Here is a 17,025-nt window from a genome sequence, read left to right as displayed (position 1 = left end):
ATAAGAATGAAAGCAGTTTGGGATAATGAGTGAAAATATTAGAGGAGGGAATTAATCTTAGTAAAATTGGAGACTGTGAATTTGTAGTGGTACCAATCTGCACTATCACATGATTCTCCCCATAGGTGTTCAGCCTCTTTAGTCCAAGAGGAGAAAGAGATATTTACAGCATTGATCCAGGGTTAGGGTTTTACTAGTTAGGGAAATAGAATGAAAAGAGAGGTTATAAATTTAATGAGACTAGAAATATTGTGGTGTGTCTCAGATGGTTTACCTTTCTGTCCATGCTGACAAGGAAAAGGATAAGAAAGCAAATGGTCTAGAGTCTTTTGAGAAAATGTGAAGTAAAAAAAAACTTCATTATGATATAATCCCTGGTGTATTTCTGGGAAGGAGTAGCTAAAGTGGATTTGAAGAGATCAAGAATTTATGATGAGGAATGGGTATAGAAGACAGTTTTAGATAAAGATAGAAGGTAGAGCATTCAGAAGATAGGACTGTAACAATGGAAAGAAATTCCACAGGTATATTAGAAAGAGTTGAAACTAGTATCTACAGTAGAAGCACAGGATGTCTAGCACAGTAGAGACAGAAGTGTGGACTTAAACTGAAGACTAGCTATAAGAATAAACTATATTTCAGTCCTGGACTTAGAATCTCTAAAACTGATGTCAACCTATTTTTTTTTAACTTTAAAAAAACATTTTTTAAGGTTTATTTATTTGTGACGCGGGGGGCAGAGAGAGAGAGAGACGGATATAGAATCCCAAGGAGGCTCCACACTTAGCACAGAGCCAGATGCAGAGCTCAATCCCATGACCATGAGATCATGACCTGAGCTGAAATCAAGAGTCAGACACATAACCCCCTGAGCCACCCAGGCACCCCTTTATGTTGATATACAGGGTTATATTAGTTTCAGGTGTATGATATAGTGATTCAACACTTCCAAACAACACCTGGTGCTCATCATGACACGTGTACTCCTCAATCCCTATTACCTACTTAACCCACCCTTCCACCCACCTCTCCTCTGATAAACATCATCAGTTTGTTCTCTATTACTAAGAGTCTGTTTTTTGATTTGTCACTCTCTTTTTTCCCTTTGCCCATTTGTTTTGTTTCTTAAATGCCACATAAGAGTGAAATCGTATGTTACTTGTCTTTCTCTGACTTATTTCATTTAGCATTATATTCTCTAACTATAACTGTGTTGTGGTAAATGGCAAGATTGCATTCTTTTTTATGGGTGAATAATATTCCATGTGTATATATACCACATCTTTATCCATTCATCAGTTAATGGATTTGGGATCATAGGGTAATTCTATTTTTAACCTTTTGAAGAACCCTCCATAGTGCTTTCCACAGTGACTGCACCAGTTTGCATTCCCACTAAAAGTGTGGAAGGGTTGCCCTTTGTCCACATCCTTGCCATCTCCTGTTGTTTCCTGTGTTGTTGATTTTAGCCATTCTGACAGATGTGATGTGATATTTCATTGTAGTTTTGATTTGTATTTCCCTAATGGTAAGTGATGATCAGCATCTTTTCATGTGTCTGTTGGCATCTGGATGTCTTCCATGGAGAAATGTTGTTGATGTCTTCTGTCCCTTCTTAAATCAGGTTATTTGTGTTTTGGGTGCTGAGTTTTATAATTTCTTTATATATTCTGGATACTAACCCTTTATTGGATATGTTATTTTCCAATATCTTCTCCCATTCTGTAGGTTGCCTAACGCATTGGTTTTAATTAAGTATAATTTTGGGAGGAAGGAAACATCCATTTTCCATTTCCTGTTGTGTCTTGATTCCATTTATTCTTGGGCAGAGACTTGTTGTGAATTAGTTTTGAAATTCCTCTTTCTACTTACATTAAATTACATGGAGAAGATAGATTACAGTGGAAAAATATAACTTGTTTAAAAATTGTTATTGTTTATTTTTGAGAGAGAAAGCACACACACACACACACACACACACGCGCGTGCGTGCGCGAGCAGGGGAGGAGTAGAGAGAATGGGAAACAAAAGATCCTAAGTGGGCTCTGCACTGACCGCAGAGAGCCTGATGCAGGGCTTGAACTCATGAATTGTGAGATCATGACCTGAACTGACGTTGGATGCTTAACTGACTAAGCCACTCAGGCGCCCTGAAAAATAAAACTTTTAAAAGTTTTTGACAGAGATTGTTAATTGGCATTAGACATCTTTCTTTTCAAGAAGTTGCTTGCTGCTGTTTCATTTGGAAACCATGCCATGGTTAATATGGAAGTGATTTTGTCTGCAATTACTGACTTACACAATGTTTGATGTCTACAGAGAATCACTCATGTCACTCCCTTCATGTTTACACAACAATTTCAGAGTCTTCTGCTCTGACCTGGAGTAAATCACTTAATTACTGTTCATTTCCATTTTGCCACCTGTATGTGTGAGGCTGCATTGCTTAGAAAATAGAATACCAAAGGAGAATGAAGAGAAGTGCTTGAAAGTTAGCTTATCATTGATGTTAATGACTTTGAACAAGTCAATTATACTCACAAAGACTCAGTTTCTTTTTGAGAAAACAGCATCCATTCTTTTGCAAGAAAATGGTAAAGTTTTTAGGTATGTAATAATAGGTATAAGGCATTTGAACTGCGTCTATATGGATGGCCAACATATTTCTAAGAAATAACTTGATGAATAAGGCAATGAACAAGAAGTGTCAATGTGGAAACTGAATTCATCATTCTCATTTCTTGTAATTTTACTATCCAGCATATACCCTTGTTTCAAGTATTTGATTATATGATGATTAAAATCTATGATGAATCAATTGCAAATAAATAATTTTTTTTTTGTTTACACACTTGTTTTCAGAGAAATTTGCTTATGTTAAAGAGTTTGTCTCAACTAGGATATTATATTTGCCGTAATAACTACTAGGTATAAACCATATGCAAGGGAATGTGCTAGGCCCTGAGGAATCAAAGGTAATTGGATAATATGGTTCCTGATCTCCAAAAGTTCATTGTCTAGTGACATCAGTTACTGATACCATATATTTTGATATGAATATTATAAAATGTTAATGAAATATATTTTACATGTTCTAACAAGGTAGAGATCTTTTGGATTTTTTCTTTTGAGTTTTCCAATTTTTTTTAATGTTTATTGATTTTTAAGAGAGAAAAGGATCTGAAGAGGGCTCTTCACTGACAGCAGAGAAGGAGCAGGTGCTCCTTGGAATTTTTTTTTTTTTTTTTTAGTATATAACGAAATAGGCTTTTTGATTCTCTATCTCCCTCTTTCTCTGCCCCTCTCCTACTTTCTCTTTCTCTCAAAATAAATAAACTTAAGAGATATGCTTTATTTTTTAGAGAAGTTTTAGGTTCCTAGCAAAATTGAATGGAAAATAGAGTTCCCATATACTTCCTGCACCCACACATATGTAGCCTTCCCCACCATTACCATTAACATCTTGTACAAGACTAGTACCTTTGTTGCAATCTATGAACCAACATTGAAACATCATCATCCAAAGTCCATAATTTACATTAGGGTTCACTCGTGGTATGGTACCTTCTGTGGTTTTTCACAGATGTATAGACATGTATCTACCGTTACAGTATCACAGAATAATCTTACTGCCCTAATAACGCCCTGTGTATGGCCTATTTATCCCTTTCTGCCTCTGAACTTGTGGCATCCACTAATATTTTTACTCTCTTCATAGTTTGCCTTGGTCATAATTTTATGTATTTGGAATTGTACAGTAAGTAGCCTTTTCATATTGGTTTATTTCTATTAATAATATGCATTTAAAATTCCTTTATGTCTTTTCATGGCTTGATAGCTCACTTATTTTTATTGCTAAGTAATATTCCCTTGTCTGGATGTACCATAGTTTATCCATTCACCTACTGAAGGTTATCTTTGTTGGCTCCAAGTTTTGGCAGTTGTAAAGAAAGCTGTTGTAAATATCCATTATAGGTTTTTGCATGGATGTAAGTTTCCTTTTTTTTTTAATTTTTTAAATATTTACTTTTATTTATTTTTGAGAGAGAGAAAGCACATGCACCAGCGCAAGTGGAGGAGGGGCAGACAGAGAGGGAGAGAGAGAGAATCCCAAGCAGTTGCTGCACTGTCAGTGCAGAGCCCAAGGCAGGGCTCAAACCCATGAACTGTGAGATCATGACCTGAGCCAAAATCAAGAGTTGGACACTTAATTAAGCCTTCCAGGTGCCCCTGAATATAAGTATTCAACTCACTTAGTTGATTGCTCAATTGTATGGTGAGAGTATGTTTAGTTTTCTAAGAGATAGACAAACTGTCTTAAAGGTGACTGCACCACTTTGCATTTCTCACCAACAATGAATCAAAGTTCCTGTAGCTTCACATTCTTGTCTGCATTTAGTGTTACCAGTACTAGTGTTTTGGATTTTAGCCATTTTAATAAGCGTACAGTGGTATCTCATTGTTTTAATCCATTTGGTTTTGACTGGTATCTTCTAAATGTTATGGTCTGATGTGTTATAATAATGGGATACCTTGAAGAGGCCAGATTTTGAGAATATTTATGATTTATGTTGAAATTTATTTTTTAAAAAGATGAGAGAACTTAAATAATTTTAAATTGAGTCATCAGATAATTTCAACTAGACAAACTTGATTCAATCCATTTGGACATGCATTTTACAAAATCACATTAAGTAACCCCAAATATATGAGGAAATGTTCTTTTATTTTTACAAAATACATATTGGAGTTCCTAGGAATTTGTTTAAGAATACTTAAGCAGTAAGATTTTTTTTTTTAAAAAAGGCTATATAAAGTGTAACAAAATGTTGATAATTACAGAATTGTAATGGGCACATGAAGATTTGTCATACTATTTGCTCTACTTTTGTGTATGTTTGAGAATTTTTTAAAACAAAAAAAATCACAAATACAAGAATATCTAGCATTGGCAACATTTATAAACAATGAAGTGACATAATTAGACTTACATATAAGTAAGGTCATTCAGTGGCAGAATTGGCACTGAGTAGGAAGGTGGCCATGACTAGTTAGGAGTATGCTGTATATGTTGTAATACTACAAATCTGCAATTATCTGGACTTTAACTGATAAATCATAAGTATGGGGATCATATTTAACACTATGACACTTATGACATCTCCCAATATGACTGGGTAGAGCAAAATAAAAGACAACCAAGGACCAAATGCTAGAAAACACAGTATTTGAATGTTGCAGGAAGCCGTTAAAGGACTTAGGTGGAATGGCTAAAGAGGTGGGGAAGAATCCGGAAGTTATGAGGCTGTTAGGAGATGAAAATACATAGTGTGTTTTAAGTATGATTGGATTTCACAAATTATGTACCATCTTGCTCTAGGCTCGAAGTGTTTTGTTACATGTTTTAGACAGTCCTCTATTTAAATAGTGTTTTTCAGAATTAAGAGTTCTTTCGTGTTTAGGATTATATTCTAGCTGTCATAGCAATATTATTTCAAATAAAAGTTTCTAATTTATTTATACAATAAGAATCAGTTTTTAGAATTCAGACTCAATATTAAGAAAATAAACTTCAGATCAACCTTCATGTCACAATCATAATACTTATTATTTAGTTACAAGAAACCCATAGTTAAAACATGTTTTTGAATCATAGTTAATTATACCAGACACATATGATTATCTACCTAGTACTTTGATTATTAGGTCAATCAAATTTGTTTTCCCAGTGTTGATAACAAAATATAATTTGATCGAGCTAAAAACTAGAAAATTAATAACCAGTCATGTTGCAGTTAATCTCAGGTCAAAGTCCCCTTTAGTAATAATATTGACAGTTAATATTTATAAATGCATGCTCGGTTTGTTATCAGACCAAGCACCATACATGATTCATCTTTTTAATCCTTAAAACTTCTCAATGAGCTTTATGATATTCATGCATATCTTTTTTTTTTTGATAGATGATAAATTGATAGATGAAGATGTTGAAATAGAGTGAGATTAAATAAATTTGCCCAGTTACACAGCTAGCAAGTGGATGAGCAGGAATTTGTTCCCATGAGGCATGACCATGAAGCTTGCACACAATGCACTAAATGTAGTACGCTTGTACTATACTGTATTTCCCTCTTTGTGCCAGGCACTCAGTACATCCCGTTGCAGGGACCTGTATCTGGATCCTAGGAGACTCAATCATGTAACATTTAATCAGGCAGCATGAGAAGAGAGAGATTTCACCAGGTGCCATTAAGGCTGCGTTTCTTCTTAGAACCTCTATAGACAGATACTGTAAGTTTGCCCTAGCATTCACTAACTGAAAATAAATCATTCACAAAAACCTATGGGTTTTATTTCAAATTTCATATTTTATGGGACAATATGGATAATTACAGGTATATTATAAAATAAATAATTTGAAAGTAGAAATTGAAGTGGCCAGTATTAGAGGTTCTACCTTTTTAATAACATAGAAAATATTAATAAGTTGGGTGTTTATATATCTTTGTGACAGGTTGGCATTCTCCCAAGAGTTTTAAGGGAATCCAAAGATGAAATTATGGAAATAATAGTTAAAATACAACAGTTCATTGTCGTGATCAGCCCTGGGTGATATATGGAATTGTTGAATCACTATATGGTACACCTGAAACTAATATAACACTTAAATGGAATTAAAATAAAAACTCAAAATATATAATAATTCACTCTTCCTGAATATTGGTAAGCTGTTAACATACTTTTTTTTTCTGAGGCAACAACTAAAGGAATTACCCAGGACACCTGGACATGCAACCTTTGAATCTCATCTTTATGATGATAATGATGTAGATCAGTATGTGATAGTCCAGGTCAAGTGCCTGTCAGGTTCACTGCTCCCTTCTGGGAAGTCTCAAAATGCTTGCCAGGCTCAAACCTACCTCAGAGAAGAGAGGGTCTCCTAAGGCATAAGTCATAGTGCTCTGAGTCAGGTGACACTGTTAGGTTAATTACGACTGACTTGTTCAGGAACAGGTCCTGAGGATACAGACACTAGGAGCAAGCTACAGGAAGAGGAAAGAGGAGATCAGTGAGCACTAGCAGTAAACTATATCAAACCTGTTCCTAATTTTTCCCCAATATGGACTCAGACTTTTTCTACACAGACTATACATATTCATCGATAATTCCTTCATTCAATATGAGAGAGAGAAAGAGCACGCATGCATGGGAGCAAGAGAGCAAACAAGAACAAGATAGTGCAAGTTTTGTCTTTCTCATATCCCTTCTAAACGTAAATGTTGTCTTTTCATTTTTTTCAAGTCCTCCTCATTTTTTTAGGGCCAACTCAGTTCTTTTTATATATAAAGTTTGCAGCAATGGCTTTGATTCTTAGATGTACTAAAGTCACCTCAAAGTTGACAATGATCCACACGTCCTAATCTCCTCTCCAATAAAGTTTTTTTTTTTTTTATAGTTTTTCCATCTATGTTGACAACAACTCCCATTGTTCTATTTTCCAAGGTCCTAAACCTTGAGGATCAGCCTTGATGGCTCTTTTACTCTTATGTTTTGTATTCAACCAACTGTGAGCACTTTTTTCAAAGTATATTTGGGATAGAAGAATTTTTTTTTTAATTTTTTTTTCAACGTTTATTTATTTTTGGGACAGAGAGAGACAGAGCATGAACGGGCGAGGGGCAGAGAGAGAGGGAGACACAGAATCGGAAACAGGCTCCAGGCTCTGAGCCATCAGCCCAGAGCCCGACGCGGGGCTCGAACTCACGGACCGCGAGATCGTGACCTGGCTGAAGTCGGACGCTTAACCGACTGCGCCACCCAGGCGCCCCTAGAAGAATTTTTTTTTACCACTTTCACTGCCACTACTCTGGTGAAAGGCTCTACTATCGCTTACCTACATTACTGCCATAATTTCCTAATTCTTCCTTTTCTTCTCACTGCCTTCAGCAGACAGTGTGTTTTAGTTAAAATGTGAGTCAAGGTGTGTCAGGTTCTGTCACTCTTCTGCTCAGCACCATGTAATGGTTTCCTAATCAGAGGAAAGTTTAAAGTCCTTTAATGGCCTATATGGCCCTACACAATCTGTGTCTTGCCCCCTGCCTCTTAATTTCTCTTATATTAACACTTTGTCCATTCCTTAATTCTTTGCTCCAGTCATACTGGTTTTTGTTAGGTTTGTTTGTTTGTTTGTTTTATTCTGTGAATGTGCGTGGCAGATTGTCTCTACCTGAAACTTTTTTTCAAGAAGACGAGTTTGTTATTTCCCAAGTCACTCCCTAGGGAAATCTTTCCCTGGCATTATTTTTCTACATAGCACTTTGACCTTCATACTATATATTTTACTTAGTATTTCAAATTTTCTTTAATGTTTATTTATTTTTGAGACAGAGAGAGAGCATGAACAGGGAAGGGGCAGAGAGAGAGGGAGACACAGAATCTGAAGCAGTTCCAGGCTCTGAGCTGTCAGCACAGAGCCCGACGCGGGGCTCGAACTCACAGATGGTGAGATCATGACCTGAGCCGAAGTTGGAAGTTCAACCGACTGAGCCACCCAGGCACCCCAATTTTACTTAGTATTTCTAAGTAATACAATCAAGGGTGATTTATATTTTTTATAACTTCTACATTCTCTCAATATTAAACACTGAGCACATTCAAAGGAACAAAGAATTGCCCTGGGCTAGGTCAGGAAAAGGCTCATGAGGGAAGAAAGACTTAAGCTGTATCCTGTACGCTTAGTAGGGTGGACTGGAAGATGGGGAGAGAGCATGCTAGGTCATAATAAAACATGCACAAAAGGTGGAGGGTACTTTGTACATATTTTGGAGGTGTGAGGAAAACAACCAGGCTAGTATCTTTTGTCACCTGTTGAGTGTGTAATTGGGAACAGATTATACAGGATTTAGGAGTGTGATTTTAGTCATGTGTGTCTTTTAGATAGAAGAATGCCTTGCAGAAAGCCATAACACAATTATTTTCCTAAATTCTTCTAGCCTTTTCTTTCTAATATTCCCATGTAATTCTTTGTCTTCTTAGAAAGAATTTATGTACATCTCTCAGTACTTTAATTCTCCCAAATAACTTATTTTATGCTATGGTAGAAAAATGTACATTACAACAAAGTGACAAAAATATCTTTTTTTTTTTGTTTATTTCTTTTGAGAGAGAGATGGAGAGAGTGAGTGGGAAGGGGCATAGAGAGAGGAAAAGAGAGAATCCCAAGTAGGCTCTGGCACTGTCCGCTCAGAGCCCAATGTAGGGCTCGAACTCACGAACTGTGAGATCATGACTTGAGCTGAAATCCAGAATCAGACGTTTAACTGACTGAGCCACCAGGTACCCCATCACAATTATCTGTTTCTATCAAGCCCTAATTTTCTAGCCATTTCAAGTGGATTTTTCTTTAAATATTTTTAAATAGAATGAGAGAACATTGATATAAAAAATATCAATCTGGAAATAAAACTTTGCAGACTTATAAATACAAAGAATAGTAATATTTTACTTTGTCTGAAGAAGTGTTAAATGATTTCTATTGTAAATGATTATGGTAATTTTTCTTAGCCTAATTTGTATCACTTATGTAATTGTGGGCAGAAGATACCACCTTCAAAACATATCTGTCATCCTATATAAATGTGCCTTTCCCGTGTGTAACATGCTTATAATTTCAGCACTTGGTTAGGTCAGTTAAGGTCAGCTCAGCTCTTCATATTGAAATGAGGGAGGATGAAACAGAAATACCTCCATGCTATTAAAACCTGCTCTGCCAACTCTGATCTGAAACCTTTCAAGGAAGAGGGCACCAGACATGATATAAAACTTATTTAAATTGGTTAATTTTTTATCAGAAGACAAATAATATGGCTGGAGAAAAGACCATTTCAAAAAATTTTACATGGTAAAATAAGCGTAGCATTGTCAAAGATTTGACATTTTTTTGAGAGGTGAACAGAGAGTATTATAGGCTTAAAAAAAGAGGATATTAGCACAAATTCAAATACACAGAATATCACTGAGCAAGATATGATTTGAGATCTTTATTCTCTTACTGAAAATTCAGCCTATTCATAATATTTCTAGTGATTTTCTGAGAGTGTCTTCATGCAGAGAACTCAGTTATTTTTCATGCAAGATGTACACTTCTGCCCTTTGGATTTACGGAATGGAATAACAACTAAATGTTAATTTAATGGATTCACTTGGGTTTCTGGGAGATTCTTCCTTTTTAACATAACAGAGAGTACAAACATGGGTATAACAAGGCCAGCACTTTAATGTAGGGTGGTGTAGTCTCAAATTAAAACACTCAGTGGAATATAAACTTAAAAAAAAAAGAAAAAAATAATTTAGAAGAATGGTTGTTTTTTAACATTTCTCAATCATGAGGAACTGTAATGGAACTGGGTTTGAGGGTATGGTAGTGAGGAATCACGGTGGGACTCACCTTAGAATCAGGGTCCAGTGGATCAGAGAAATGGGCCAGGTGTAGTCACATAACTTAAAATTTTTCTAAGTTATTTTACAATTACAGGAGAAACTGCTTCTGGAAATCACAGTAGCTTCAGTAAGATCTATTGTTCCAGATGTACACATTCCATTTTGTGAATATAAATTATAGAATTTTTGTCAACTGCACTGTCCCCTCCCTTTCCTTTCTTCTTTTTCAGTACCTCATCCTTTACCTTACACCCTCTTTCAACTGCACTGGTATCCATTCTTTCAAAGTCTATCTTTTGTCTCCCTCTACCCTATTTTGTACATCCGCAACTCTCTTGATCCCATGTCCTCACTTTAATTTAGCAACTGTGTTTATCTTCTGTCTCCAGCTTAGACTGAACATCCAGATTCTGATGTGCAATGTTTTTAAAACTTCTAAACCCTGCCTCCTGCGTTGGTGCTCTGGTAAGAGCTGTTAAACTGCCTTCGGTTTGTACCGTAGCTCAGCAAGACCCTGACAGCATGTCAGCATTAGTTGCTAGTGTCCCCTTCCTAATAGAAACTTCTTCCTTCACCATAGAAAACACCCAGTGGATGGATAACAGCAGCAACCAAGGGTCCATACGCAACAGATAAATAACACACACAAGTTTACTCTCTCGAAAAATCAGTTACAAGAATGAAGTTTTTAAATATGTTGGGGTAGTATTTTCATGTATGGGTTACATTTTTTTCTTCGACTTTCCTGTTACTTGGTGATAATTTCTGCATTTAGGAAGGTAGACTCACAGAAGCATTACTCATGAAAGAGTAGAACTGCAGGAAGAAAAGAGTCAATTTTGGCTTTTGAGTTTCAAAATTTATATTTTGTGTCTCATGGCAAGATAAATATTTGAATTTCAAAAGCCTAGGAAACAGCAGCTAAGCTTTCCATTCTGAAGAATAAAGAACCCATTGCCCTACCTTCAGATTAGATAAAGGATCTATGGACTAGGGATTAGTGAAAAAAACAAAAGGAAATATTTGATGCAAGAGGGCTTCTGAGCCCTGACCTATCACATACTTCTCATCACTATTGTATTTGGGGGGATTGAAGCCTTAGGGAATTATGGATGGTTGAGACCTGAAAGGATCTGTGGCTTTGCCTACCTGGGTAGAATCCACTCGCTGAACAGAACCCATAGTCCCCTAGTAGGATGACCATATAATTTAATCATCAAAACCAGGACCTTTGTGGAAGTGAAAGTGATCTGAGCAAATGCTAAATATGATGGAATACCTGGACAATAGGTATTCAATACCTATAGAACAATAGGACAATCAACCAGGACTTATGGTAACCTATTAATAATATGAAGTAGCATAAAAATTGTCTTTACTGTAGACCAAAAGTGCAGTAGTGGTTACCAGGGACCAGAGGAAGGTAGAAATGGGTAGTTATAACTTACTGGACACAGTTTCAGTTTGGAATGATGAAAGCTCTGGAGAGGGATAGTGTTGATGGTTGCCAAAGAATGTGAATGTGTTTAATGCCACTAATTTATACATTTACAAATGGTTTAAATGGCAAAGGTAAATTTTATGTTGTGTATATTTTTGCCACAATAAGAAAATATTGCTGAAAAACAGTCTCATAATGGTTATTTAGGTTGATGGGCCTGAAGAAGACACACCATATTTTTGTGTAGCTAAAAGGATGAAGAATGTTCTCACGTACCTGAGAATGGCAAAAATGTGGCATTGAGAACTGGAGAACCCCAAGACAGATCGAGGAGGAAGCCTTTGAGCAGCACAGACCACAGGCTAAAGACCTGATGGGAATAAGAATTTAAGTCCCAAGTTAGAAAAATATATACCAACTCTGTCCATACTGCTATCAGTGGTATATATTTGTTGAACAAACATATATACTAATTTTAGGAAGCATTTTGAAATTGTGAGTGTTTTCTGGAACCCACATGGTAGACATAACACATCTGTCCTGTCATCTCACTTTATTTTGGGATCGTGGCAACTTCCTAAGCAAGTGCTGTTGCTTGCAAAGAAGTGTGCTCACCCTTCAGTCCAGCTACAGTATTCAACAAGAGGAAAGATTGATCTGCAGGTTTCTGATAAGGTATAAATTCCACATTTCTTTCCCCATCGGTACATTCTTTCTCCAAAACCATGATGTTCTGAACTTACCAGAACTATGACGGGGCTAGAGCTAAAAAGAGTATGTTCTAATTAAATTCAAGTGGCCTGGCAAGCAGAGGATTTTCTTTCAAACTAAATTTGCTACTAGGTGGTCTTTAAAGATATTGCGAATATATTAGAGATTTCAAATTAGTTCCATATTCTCAAGTTGGTTGTGTGAAATGAAAATGATTTCCAATATTTTTTCTCAGCTCTTTTCAGTGAAAGATTTGGTAAAAAGCTGTGTCTTTCATGAAGCTGGGGAATAGTTTACATCCAATTAAAGAAATAGCATAGTTACTGTTATCAATACATGATTAGATTTTGCATATACATAAAATTGACATTTATTTCTTCTGTGCTTTCTTTTTAGGCAATGAACTTTGGATTTCAGTTTTTATTCTTTTCCTTATTGTTACATATTTATTTTCATAGCAATTTTTGTCCTGTAGAAACTTACATTTTCATTCATTGTTCAAGTTATTTGCAAGCATTAGGTAAATCATGTAAAATACAACAGGGTGAACATTTTCTTTTCAGCTGTGCTTTCTTCTCTTTACAGAATTAAGTTTGCTTTTTTTAATGTAACAAAAAAATGACAATATGTCAGATTTAGAAAGGATCTTCAAAGTCAACTAGTTCTGTTCACCTCACATGCAAATCCTCCTTAAAACAGAACCCAGGCCATAAGAATTTGGAACTTTGGTACTCAGGGGCTATCTAACTTTGGGCCCTCATGGCTTATGGAAATGTTTTCTCATCTGTAGAATGTGGATGATTACAGTGACCTCACAGAGTAGATGTGGTAGTGTTATTTGCTTTGCAATCCTTTTCATTTATATATAATTAGCAAAATTTCTGCAAGAGGGTTTACGTTTGGAAATTTTATCTGACAAGTATGATTGTATCCATTTAAGAGTTGTACATGATGATTTGATATACATATATATTGTGGAATGATTATCAAGATCAAGATAATTAATATAACCATCATTTGACAGCTAACCCGTGTGTGTGTGTGTGTGTGTGTGTGTGTGTGTGTGTGGCAAGAATGCTTAGGATCTTCTCTTTGCAAATGACTCAGGGAGAGGGAAATGAGAAGATACAGATCAAAAAGTATAAACTTTAGTTCTAAAAAGAATAAAATATAAGGATACAATAAACAGCAAGGTGACTGTAGTTAATAATATGGTATTGTATAATTAGCAAATTTGATAATTCTGTTTTTAATATTATTTAAATAAGCAATCTATAAAAATAAAGTTAGAAAATAAAAAGCTTGTGCAACATATAACTAAAATATTTTCTCCAGTTTGATATTGACACACATCATTTTCTTAATTTTTTCTCTCTTCTACTTATAAAGCAAACGTTTAGTAGAAAATATAGAGAACATAGGATAATAAAGAAAATTTATGTTACTATTTGTTGAAATCTAGGGCAGCCTATACAGATAGATGATCCTCTCAACCTCAGATAAAAAAATACCCAATCATTTATAATCATAAATAAGAGACCCTCTCAGTAATAAATGTGTCCAGTATAGTGTAATAATAAGAAATTACACATTTCTTTGCAGGTGGCTTCTGGCTAAGGGCAAGAAAAAGAGGTTGGTTGTTTTGTCCTTTGTTCCTTCCCTGCCATACAATCCATCTGCCCTCTCCATTCTCAGCCACACTTCTTAGAAATATGATTTCAGACATGAGTAGAAAATAGTCTGCCCTACCTATGCTCCCATGCCCAAGATCTCCAAATGGTCATTTTGAGGCCTTTGCACTTGACTGATGATGAAAGGGATTGTCTTAACCCCTCCCTTTACTATGCCAGCATGGAAGGAAAAGGCCATAACCCACTGACAACCTGTTTCAGATAAATTCTTTTGCCAGTGTCCCTCTCCACTCTAAGCCTTTCTAACCTATTTTGTAGGTAAGAGTCACAAAACCAATTCTCCCACGTTCTATTTGCCATCATCACTTGGGTGCCTTAGCCCTTTTCATTGTAAGGTGGGAATGGTGAGCACCTGTTGCCTTTGGACTTCAAAAACTGACACAGAAGGAGTCCTGCTTTTACATCCCATTATGATCACTCCCTTAGGATATGTTATATGAAGTGGATTTCTGCATCTACAAATATTACCATTTTAAAACTCTTGACACATGGTAGTAAAGCTCCATCTCCCCAAATAAAAACATTATATCAGTTAATACTCTCACTCTTACCACATAATATTGAGAAAAGAGAAGCTGGGCAAATGAGAACAGGGGGAGAGAAAAAAGCAGGGGCTTGAGAAGAGAGAAACAGTACAGGGACATGGGAAGGAATGAGTGCAGTTTGACAGAGGATGAGGTAGAAGCTTTTGTAAATCAGATAAATGCATTTTGAGCCTCCAGCATAAATAAATATGATTCATCCCTGCCCAAATATTTCAATGAGCAATACATTTGATAACTAGTTACTCTCAGATGCTAGCTCTGAAATGATTATTGGGAGCTAGATTTATGTAATCATTTTTAGAACTCTTTCTACATATAGCAATCTTAATTCAGGGAGGAAAAGTTTTTTGCAAAGGTAGTATGGAGTGGTAGAAAGGAGATATTTTCTGTCTCCAGTTTCTGCCACTTACTAGTGGGTTATTCCTGACACTGTCACTCAATACCAATGGGTTTTAGACTCCTCATCCCTATAACTGGAACAATAATATCTTTCCTGCTCAGCTCGTGTGGTAATTAATGATATGAGATAGGGTGGGATTTGGAATTTGTAAGTTTTAAAGATCTTAGATCAGATATATTGCCTTGTCAGTCACCTGTCTGCCCTGAGGAAGACCTGGAAGTTTTTAATTAATCTCCCCTGACCTATTTTCTGTTTTGTGGACAGTGTCCATGCTATATTTTTCCTCAAATGAGATTTCATATGTCAAGTGTAACTTGCATTTTTCTGGATGCATATTAACTACTCAGAAAATACTATTTCTTGCTTTTGTCTTTTTTTCCTAGTCCCTCAACTGTGTACTCTTTGGAAGTATGTGGTTATGCAATATTGACGAGGCTCTTTCTTTCAAAATAGGCAGCAGAGGGTATGTGTATTCAGAATCCATGCTACTGGTCATTCTCCTACTTATTGCATTTAGTTTTGTTTGCATAAAAAAGCATTTTCCTCCTAGTCTAATTCAGTGAAAGTGATGTCAATTGTTGCCATATTGCCTGTCTGAGATCAGCTCCTAGATTAATTAAATTACAAATCTTGACTTTATTTCTTATTTAATTTTATTGATTTAAAAACAATAAGAATAGCAAAATGGTTCTAGTGTCAATGGTATTTAAAAAAATGAGCAGAAAGGTGATAAAATGCATTATTACTTTAGATTTACCCTTTCCTCATTATTCACTTGGGGTGAAAATCCAATCTTGAGAGAAAATATAGAATGTGATTTTGTGCCAGCAGTAATTAGCAAGAGCAGCTTGATGAGAAACAGTGATGGAAGAATCAATGATAAACATGAATAAAGTAAAGCCCAAATGAGGCTTCTGTTTTTCATACTAGGTCTTTACACATTGACTTAACCAAATGATTGAGAAATGACATTCTTAATCCCAAACAGTGTGCCATAAATAGGTTGTAAACTATGTTGACCTTTTAAAACTATGTCAAGCTTTCCAATTTCCCTAGAGTATACTACAAGGTTTTGTTACCAATAATGTCTTTCCATTAACTACTACAGTTGTTTCATCAAATAGAATTTTTAAATGAAGCAGAAAAGTTTTCAGAAAACTAGGAACCAAAGGAAACATTAAAAATGTTTACTAGTATTGCACACTCAGATCTTGGTACAAACAGAATCATGAGAAAGGTAACATATTTTTATTGTTTGGTTGTTTTAAATTATCAAACTTGGGTTTGGCTTGATCCAAATTTCTTCTCCCTTTCACCGACATAAATCAAAAGACCTAGGATTGCTTCTATTAGAGTTTGCTGATGCCTTATATATTGCTAAATAGATGCCTTTCCAGTGAAAGTTTGGGACCTCATCCTCCATGCTTAGACCAGGATTTTTCAGCTTTGGCATTATTGGTATTTTGGACTGGGTAAGTCTGTTGTGGGGAACTTTTCATCATTGTAGTGTCTTTAGCAGCATCATTGGCCTGCAATTACTAGATGGCAGTAGAACTACTGAATTGTGATTATCAGAAATACCTCAAGACATTGACAAAATGTCATTGGATGGGGCTCCCAAAATCCCCTGCTTCAGAACCACTGCTTTAATTTCACATTTTCTATGCATTTGGGGTGACATGCACAAAGGGAATTTGATACACTAATATGGCTAAAAAGGAGTAAGTCTAAAAGCATAGGATATCAGACCATACCAGTTGCAGTGACTCTCCATCATGGATGTGCATTCAAATTACC

Source organism: Herpailurus yagouaroundi, unplaced genomic scaffold (genome assembly GCF_014898765.1).
Source record: "Herpailurus yagouaroundi ecotype Mexico unplaced genomic scaffold, PumYag 29, whole genome shotgun sequence".
Classification (NCBI taxonomy): domain Eukaryota; kingdom Metazoa; phylum Chordata; class Mammalia; order Carnivora; family Felidae; genus Herpailurus; species Herpailurus yagouaroundi.
This window is presented reverse-complemented; position numbering follows the sequence as displayed.